The following is a 10,127-nucleotide window of genomic DNA, read 5'->3' as shown; positions in this document are numbered from 1 at the left end:
CTTATTTGCCATTTGTTCCTTTTCATATTCGGGACAGAATTTTCTTTCCATTAGCTGCTTAAATTCTTCCCAATTCATGGCATAGGCCATATTTCTTCCTTTGGCTTGAAGTACCGTATTCCACCATTCTAGCGCCCCTTCTTTAAAAAGATGCGAAGCATACATAACCTTGTCGTCTTCAGCACATTTACTTATCATAAGTACTGCTTCGGTTTTCTCCAACCAACGCAGTGCCGCAGTCGCCCCTTCATTGCCTGCAAATTCTGCTAGCTTACAAGCAAGAAATTCTTTGTAAGTGTAACCAGGCGTTGCAGCTTTCATTTTCTTAAAAAGTGGGGCCTGCCGTGCATCATTATCGTGATTAGTATGGTTGCCGCCTCCATTTACACTATTACTGAAGTTATCTTCTTGAGTACGTTTACTAGGAATAATTTGTTGAGGTTCAACGGTTTCTGGGCAGCAGCCAGGATTGCTGGAATAGCATTGGCTATCCCTTGAGCAACGATATTCTCAATATCTTGCCTGGTCATAAATTGATTTTCCTGATTTTGCTCAGATTGATTCACTTCATTAACTGGTTCATTACCAGCGTTTTCCATCTGGTAATTATTATATGTGTAAATTATTAGTGTCAAATAATTGATAATTAAATATAACAAAATAATTGCACATAATCACACCAACTTTTATAACACACACATAGCCAAAATTGTCGATTTCTCGATTTCCATTTTTATAGATTATATTAGGCATCCGTACACACTACTATTTTACGAAAGTTTTATTTTTAAGCTATTTTACAGAATTTTATTTTTATTACTAATGTTATTATACAAGCACAGCCTCCCAACCCCACTATTCCTTTGTCAGCTGGCATTTTTAGAAGCGACGTTCCCTTTCGTCGTACTTCCAGGAGATTTGCTCTCCCACCTCCCGGATCCTATTCCCTGCACCTATCAGCTCCTCGCCAAAATGGCGGCGTTCAGCTAAATTTTCATTACTCATCGGTGGGTTTGGTATAAGGGTTATTAAGGAGGTTTTGAAACTGCCAGTCGTTAGTCCACCTCTCGTCCATTTCTCCTAAAGGTTGGTTCAGGATAAGAGGGTCTGGAATAGCTGGTTCCAAATTTTTTGGAAGTTGGGTTTCAGCAGGATAAGGGTAGAGATTGTTGGTGATAGGTCTAATGATATCACAGCTTGCTAGTAGGTGATCTAATTCCTCCTGAAATGGAAACTCTTCAGTTTGCTTAGAACTTTCCCCGATCTCTATTCCTGCTTGCCTATAATTTTCTCCGATTTCTATCCCTTTTCCTTTATCCATGGGATTCTCTATTTTGGGAACTTTCCTAGTTGCTGGTTTCCTCCTGCGTACTTTCCTCCATCCTACATATCTTCTCCTTTTCTTAGGCTTTGATTTTCCGGAGGTGGGGCTTGAAATTCCATATGTTCCTCCACATCAGCAATGTAACCAGTAAAGTCTTTGGAAACTTCTATTGGTACGGGATAGAGATTGAGATTCTGAAGGGCTTCAGATAACTCATTCATGCTGTTTAGCATATATGCATAATGCACACAAAATGCTAAGTTAAGATTTTATAATAAAATTTCTTAGATAAACATTCAAGTATTATTGCATACAATGTGATTAATTTAATACAAAGGACAGCTGAAAATTAAAACATACTAGGGTTTATTGTAACTTATTTATTTACTGGGTAAACTTTTTGTTTAGAGCTTTTGGCTTGTAGGTAATAGAGGTGCTAGTACTGGGTCAAGGTATTGGTAGTTTAAAGGTTGGTATTTACTGCTACCGTGGCTAACATATAAAGATCTGCCCATTTTTCATCTAATTCGTCTTCCCAGGGTGGATTATTGCCTATTTTCTGGGTTTCCTGGTCAACCGTCACTTCTTTTGGTTGTGATTTCTTTCTTTTCTCCTGACTTTTTCTAATAATCAAACTTCTTTTATTAGGAGAAAGTGGCTTCTCAAACTGTGCCTTACGAACAAATATTCCTTCCTCAGTTTCTGCCGGGTATTTTGTGGATGAAGTTCCTTTTTCTTTTAGTGAGGTATCTAATTTATGATAGATGTCTGAAAGTCTTTGTCTACCCATACTGCAAACAAGTATTTAAATAATAAAACATGTAATCACAAAAATGGCAATCAGTATAATTAAGTATTTACTAAATACTTAATTGGCTTAAATCAGTGGCTCGGATACCACCTTTTCCTGTCACGGCCCCAGCCCCGGTTTGACCCAGTCAGGAGCCGCGGGACAGGAACCCGTGGTATTTCATTTATGCGACAGCGAAAGATTTTAAACAGGATCTTTTATAACATGAAATGCCCGATTATTTTATTTCATAATTCGGGATAAACCCCGTAATTTGCAATAGAGGAATTTTACTAGGAAATTCCCTGATTTTATTAAAACATGTTTATTCATTTTAACCGAGCCACCACTTCAAGCTGATTAGTGCTCCGTAGCACGTTTTCCTTGATTTACAGCAGGTCGCCTGAAACATGTTTTAAAAAAAAATTTGTCAGCGGGCAAATACTGAGTGAATCATTCATTTTGATAAAATGACGCCTAGTTATAAATTACAGCATAAGAGCGATTATAATGGCTTCTATCTTATTTTTATCTGGAACTTTGTCACTTGCTGACGATGGTCATATCACTATTGGGTCCCTCCCCAAGTAGTGACGTTTATCACGGTGAGGATTTATTAGCCTAACGCATGAGAAATTAGTAATGTGCACAATACCCCACTAGCCAGTGGTTAAGATAACCACGACTTAATCCCTGTAATTATAACTTTTGAAAATAATTTGGAGTATTGTAAAGCAGTTGATAAAAAGAGAATGACTCACATTGCAAGTTTATGTGGGCAGAGTTTAGCCTACTGATTAGCCTGATAACCTAATTTAAATAACAATGCACACGAACTAGGTTATTAACTAATACAGCATTTACGATAACTCACGAGATTAAACCCTCACAATGAATGACAAAATGCAATACTTAAACATCCATCAAATTAACGACGAACGACAAAGTATAAACCCAATTTGAGCAGCACTTAAACATCCGTTGGATAGTTTCAATCGATCGGACATTGAATCGTAGTAGCGATCGAGTTATTACCTTGTTATCGCGGCAGCGTTTCGTGATTTGTGGGTGTTTTGAAGTAAACAGACTATAACTCAGTGTACGAATTGAGTTTTAATGTCGTTCCAACGCCAAAATGCAAGTCCCACACCCTACTATTTATACTGAAAATTTGACCCCCTCGTGTGACACGAGGGGTCTACGTGGGTGCGTCGTGTGACGCGAGGGGTCACATCCTATCATAGGGTAGCCACGTCCCTACCTAGCTTAGCTGAGTTGACAGATTTTCAAAATTCGATTTTGACAGCAATTTATTAGGATAATCGTCAATAGGGAATACCCCCCTTGAGTTTTATGGGTTATGCAGGATTACTTGGGGGTCTCAATTAGGGTTTCCTACTGAAAAATATAATAGTAAATAATAATTTTGGTGAGAGTTATTACAATAAACCCTAGAATTCTTACAAAAATCTACACCGGGGTGAAACCAAGGAGACTAGCTGCTCATGGTTGAATAGCCGCGATCACCGGATGACGAACACGAACACCACACCATGATCTTAAGTCTTGAAGGAGAGTTGAAGGGTAGGGGTTAGGGTTTGGATGGTGGAAAATGGATGAAGATGATGGTGATGGTGAACTAGGGTTTTGAAGTGTGGATGGTGATGGGTTAGAGGTTAGAGGTGATTAGGATGGTGTTAGGGATGATTCTAGGTGAAAAGATATGAAAAAGATGATAGGGAATGGTCCAAGATGTGTGTTTTATCGTCCCCATTCAAAAGAAACTTTATTTTCGCGATGCAAGAAAGTAAGGGGCGTCCCCGATGGCCATTTCTGGCGTCCCCGACGGCCCCTGGAAGTCTCAGTTTCACCGGATGGCTTAATCTGCTGTTTACGAAGGTTTCTGGCTGACGGAACAAAACATCCCTTAAAACACATCCAATCTTCATGGTTAACACCAACTTGTTTTATGTTTTTCCATTTCTTGATCCCGGTTGACCCGATTCGCGTCCCGGTGCTCCGTTTAGCACCCGATTAGCTCCTTAAACTCTTTTAGATCTGTAAAACACAAATCCCATTAAAAGTGGACTATTCATGATTAAAAGCTACGTAAAAACATCAACTTAAGCATAAACGATCACCGGTTTTCGACCACGTATCAACATGTTTAAGCCTGTAATTCATAACATGCTAGAAGTATCGTAGTTCAAGATAACAGATTCACATAATTTTAATAATTTAAACATTCTAAGAACGACAATTCACCAACCCATCAATTCACATTTTACCATCCTAAAGAGTAAACGCAACTAATGTGGTATGAAACACACATCTTGTCCTTGGTATTTTTTACATTATTTTTGTTAATTTGTATTTTTTTTTTTTTTGTATATTTTTGGCTTGTACTTAGTTGTATGTGGTTTTACAGGCATTCCTGTGCAGATGAAGCAAAAATGAGCTAAAAGGTTAAAGAAATGAGCACATAGGAGAATGTTTGAGCTTAGTGAAAGATTCTCATGGAATGGAAATGGATATTTAATAATATGAGATGATTGAGAATTGAATTACGAAGACAGGGGTAAAAACGATGAAGAAAACAGAGTTGAAATGAAGAAGTTTTGCAGAAAACCGTTTTCCTAAAACTTTATCGCGTCACATCGCGCAATGAAATCCCATATAAGCGTCGCGCGACGCGTGAGGAGTGTTAGATCAGCGCAAAATATACGTTTAACCCTATTTAAGCACCCTCATTAACCTTAATAAAAACAGAACTTATCCCAGACGAAGTTTAGAGGTTCCGTAGGTGATTTTGGGTGGAAAGAAGGTGTCGAGATCGAGTTTGACATTGTGGGTTGGTGATTTTCACTCTAGCAAACAGTTGGTTCATTATTCTATCTTTAACTTTGCGTTTTTTATACGTTTGGACATGTTTGCTTTATGTTGAGGAACTTGTTACTGTTTTGGATGAAGATTCTTGGCTAAACATTGTAACTACCTAGTTTTTTAGATTAATATTTTTTATGATTGGTTTTTGAATGGTTTTAGTAACGAATTAATGGTTTAATGCTTTAGTAAAGTATCTTGTTCATGAATTCAGATGTTTATGCCTGCTTATTACTAATTGAGACTTTTTCATAGTTCCACTTGTGTTTTTGTGATGGTTTGTCATGTATGAATGTTAGTTAGGTCGCCTACTATGTGTTTGCGATTAGTTTAAGCTTAACTGTTGACAATTTCCATAGGAACTATGATTGAGTATTTAGAGGTTTTAAGAGTTCTACATAGTCCAAAAGTTGTGAGGTGAGGATTAGTGAGGTTTGCGTTTGTCACTCAACGGTTTAGGTGTTGATTGCGTGTGAGCTAATCTTCCTTAATTGTCTTATGATAGTTGCCTACTTAAGTCTGATGAATTATTCTTATATTACCCCTATACACATTAGGGTGCATTGAGTTTGTCCCACTGTGAAGTAGACCGTCTTTTTGGTACTTTAGTATTGTTGGATTCGTTGCCAGGCTATTCAACTAACCGGTGAGTTTAACAGCTTTTAGGGTTCTTTTAGGTGACACATCGAGAAGGGTCGAGGATCCTTTAGAATTTCTAATTAGTTTAGTATCATAGATCTGGGTTCCATCTTATTTACCATTATCGATAGAAAACCATGATTCACAAATAGGATTTTAAACCTAGATAGTGTTCCTTCATCCTGAATATTTCCAAATAGTCCAGATTTCTTAGTTGCTAATTTTTAATTAGTTTTTCTATTATTTCAGTAAACCCCCCAAAATACCATTTAAGTATTAGTCAAGTTATAGTTAATTTAGCACAACATTAGTGTCCTTTGGGTTAGATACTAAGACTTCTTAGACCGTACTGCATTGACCGGTATACTTGTCGGTTGTGTGGTCTAGGTTTAGAGAGTTTTAGTTTATAAATTTAGAACTTAGAGTGTCTAGGTTAGGTTTAAATTAGTTAGTTTCTATAGACCATATTTAGCACATCAACAACAAATAATGCTCGAGTCTATTCATATTTATGTGAATATTTTTACCCAAGTCACTCCTTATATGGTGATTACTGATTATAAACCTGATGAAGATTAATATAATCTCTCCAAATTTAATTCTTTTGTATGTATCTTTTCCTTGCATATACTGAAATCTTGACAATTACAACTTAAACACATACATATCACCACTATATTGCACAACATTAGATTCAAAATTCAAAACAGCACTACCATGAACAATAGTCACCAAAAACCCTATGAAAGCAGGAAGGGTCCATAAAACCTACTCAAACCACCCGAGAACCCCAAACATGGTTAAAAGATAGACCCAAACCCAAACACATATAAGCAGCTCGTTATTGGGTTGAATTGATACAATTTGGTTAAACCGGAAAAACCCGAAATATATTGCCTAATTAACACCATGATTTTTTAGGTGTTTATCCATTACCATAATTATGATTTTTCAGCCTGCGATGCTCGATATATTCTCCTTTCATGCAACCCGATGTTCACATTCACAAACCAGAATTACTCACTTAATTAATTTCATCAATATGTATATAAAATCATTGCTTTAGACTCCTTTCATAAAACCCGATGTTCACATTCACATAACAAATTTTTTAATTTGTGTTAGACTCCTTAACAAGTAAAATCGTTGTTGTGAATACGCAACTTATTCACAACCAAATGGCACAAAAATGTTGTTATAAATTTGCTAACAGTTTCAGGCCCACATAGGCTACCCATTCACAACCGATTAGTTATCAAACTCGAAACCCGATTACACCCGACTCGATGAAACACGAGTACTAAAAAACCAAATTTTAAATGGTTAAGTTATTTATTGATGTGCCATCAGTTATACATATATTTACTGCATAATTACCCCTAGTTCTAAGTACTTTTATGACTTTTTAGTTACAGATACTACCTAAATTGTTCCTGTCTGAAAAATGCAGGTTTCTGAGGTCTCGGGATGAAAAGAAGGAAAAATGAGCATAAACGAAGTAAAACCCCAAGATTCTAATGAAATCAGCAAGTTATCAAATAAGCACAACCGTGTCAGGTTATGGACACGACCGTGCACAATACCAAGCATCACAAAGTCGACCAAAGTTAACCCAAGAATGGTCAACAAAAGCCCACCAGAGGCGAGGCACGCCCGTGCCCCTTAGGCACGCTCGTGCTCAAGGAAAGGACAAGAGATGAAGGTTCGAGAACTGACCAAGAATACCACCTGTTCAAGACTTTTCGGGACACCTCAGCATGCACGACCGTGCCCCTTAGGCACACCCGTGCACACCTAGTCTCTTCCAACCTATAAATACAAGGCCTTGGCTACCCGTTTTCATCATCCCATTTCACCTACTCCTCTTCCATGTTTCACACACTAAACCTCTGCTCTTAAGAGGTCATAAAAATTTTGGGATCACTCCACAAAATACTTGTAATAACTTAGTTTTAGAGAGAGAGAGTGTACTTGTAATCAACAACCCTTCCACAAGTTGTTTAAACCTTTCATACATGATCCATTACGATTCACTCAACAAAATCATTGTTTATGGACAAGTTATGGCCATTATAGGCTAAACTCCTTGTGTTGCTTGGGTTGAAGATGAAGCGTGGTATGAATTAAATGTTTAAACTTTGGGAAAGAGGTGTGTTGTGTCTTTAATAATTCCTTCTACCCTTCTTATTTCGTAATGAGCTTGTGATTGTTTTGATCTTTGATCTTGTGGGAGTTCATGATAACCAAAGGAGGTGAAGCTTATTAGTACACTCATGGTGTGTAACAACCCATATAATAATAAGTGAAATCCGATCTTGGAGAAGTGCTTGACCCATTTATGTAAACACATTTTATGATCAACCCCAGTTTATCAAGAATATCGTTGTTGGCTTGCACATATGCTAGGCCTCAATGTTTAGCCAAAACTTGGTCTAGTGACTCGTCTAACCCGGTCTATATGTAAGACTTGGTGCGGTCCAAGAGTTGGTGAACCCAAGTGAAAATACTATACGTCTTTAAATGTGTTTTATTATTATAACGCCACCCGTTAAATAAAGATTAATCACCCCAATTAATCACAAGTGTCATTAGCACCCGTAGGGAGCCCTTTGATATATCCTTGCTATCTTTGAAGTGACAAAGGTATGCCAAATAGAGGATCGCAAGCCATGAGAACCATCTAAAAGAAAGAAGAGTGGTTGGATGTAACTAACCTAAGATTAGGGGATTGTTCCTTAAAAAGAACCTTTCTCTAAGATTGGGCAATGAATTATCTTTAATCGGCTCTAATTTTATTTTAACCTTAAAGTCACATCTTGTAATTCTAATAAAAATTCGTCATTAGTCTTACATAGGGGCCAGTTTTTGAGTTAATTAATCCCACCTCTTGCCAATAAAATAACTATAATTCATCTCAAGTGGATTCGAAAATCCAAAGCAACACTCTTCATGCTCTTGATATTCCCTACTAATCATCTATTACTTGCTTTTATTTCCTGGTTTTAATATAAAAATAACAAAAGATGATTAATTAAACTAGCTAGTAATTTAAATAACTATTAAAAATTGTTTTGGGTTTGATACTTGGTTCTTACCTTAAGCTCTACTACAAACGATATGTACGTTTGCCTATTGTGTGTGTCTAGCCTAAGTAAAAATCATTTCCTATAAATTTAGCAGCTAGGTGCAAGTCTTTAAAAGTTACTAAGTTAACCCATCTAATACGTGCTAAGAGTTATTAAATTAACTAGACCAACACATCACTAGATGACGCACATCAGTTACCGGGTTCAATCTCAACCCAAAAAAAAACAGAGAAACCCAAAGAACACCCCTACGTTTAAATACATACAAAATAAGAATTCAAACCATTAGAACAACAATAAAAAGTAAGAATAGTTTTTGAATTCGGGTATCAGAATTTCAAAAGCTACTTTCTTGTTTTGTTTTCACCTTACCCAAACAATTTTTGTGATAAAAGGCATCATGTTTTTTTGTGGTAAATCGTAAAATACTAACGAATTCAATACATAAAAGAAACATATAGATCAAGAGGATTTACAACCAACAATATTCAGTTTATATAATGCACAATAAGAATAAGAAATTATGAGAGATCATCAGAGGTTTAACAACATGCTCATTCAAAAGATTGATCATATCATGATTTGTGTAATGGATTGCATCTGCAAGAAGCAGTTCAAGTAAAATAACCTTACAATGTTAAAGAACATTAAAAAACTATAATACAAAATTCTTATAAAGAATCATCTATCACATTGTCAAAGTTATGACTTTGAAATAACACTAACAGTTATTTAGGGAATTTAAGCAACTGAAAATCTAATATAAGCAATTGAAACCGCAAAGCACTTGATCGATTCGTGTTACATTGTTAGTTGTTAGGGTTTAGGTAGAAAGAGTGTGAGGCTTCACCTGTACAGGCGAAAGTGCAAACCACTTCATAAATTCTCTATACCACATCTAAATGGATTCAATTTCTATTCAAATTCATCAAATCCATTCTGGCGGTGATTGATACAACTGTAAACCACAATTAAAAGTTTGAAATGCCGATTGGAAGAAACGGCCGTCGACTGAAAGTTTGAAATGCCGATTGAAAGAAATGGCGGATGAGAAATGGATGAATCACATACCACTTTGGATCGAATGAAGAAAAGGAAGCGTCGATGAATGATAGAAGAGAGGAATGGAGGCTGAGGAGGAAATAAATGAGAATTAAAATTAGGAATAAGAAGCGAGTGAGAAAAAAAGGGTAAATTATACTTTTCGTCCTTTATGTTTGTATCCAATTGCAATGGATGACCTTTAACTTCAATAATTACAGTCACAATGCTTTATTTGTAAAAACCATTACACCCTACGTCCTTTAGCACTAACCTGATTAAAATTTTTAGTTAAGTTAGGCATGTGCCTTGTACATGAGGGTGAGTTGGTAATTTTACTCAATTTATTTATTTGAAATATATA

At 36.4% G+C, this 10,127-nt stretch overlaps 1 long non-coding RNA gene across 1 annotated transcript; it reads right to left on the bottom strand.

Annotated features, from left to right (window-relative positions):
* Positions 1 to 9,180: 9,180 nt before the first annotated feature.
* LOC118481987 lies at positions 9,181 to 9,889 on the bottom strand. The gene is made up of 2 exons (XR_004866575.1): positions 9,573 to 9,889; positions 9,181 to 9,322 (listed from the first exon to the last, which is right to left on the bottom strand). It is a non-coding gene; the product is annotated as an uncharacterized LOC118481987 (long non-coding RNA).
* Positions 9,890 to 10,127: the final 238 nt, after the last annotated feature.

Source organism: Helianthus annuus, chromosome 9 (genome assembly GCF_002127325.2).
Source record: "Helianthus annuus cultivar XRQ/B chromosome 9, HanXRQr2.0-SUNRISE, whole genome shotgun sequence".
Lineage (NCBI taxonomy): Eukaryota > Viridiplantae > Streptophyta > Magnoliopsida > Asterales > Asteraceae > Helianthus > Helianthus annuus.
This window is presented reverse-complemented; position numbering and strand designations above follow the sequence as displayed.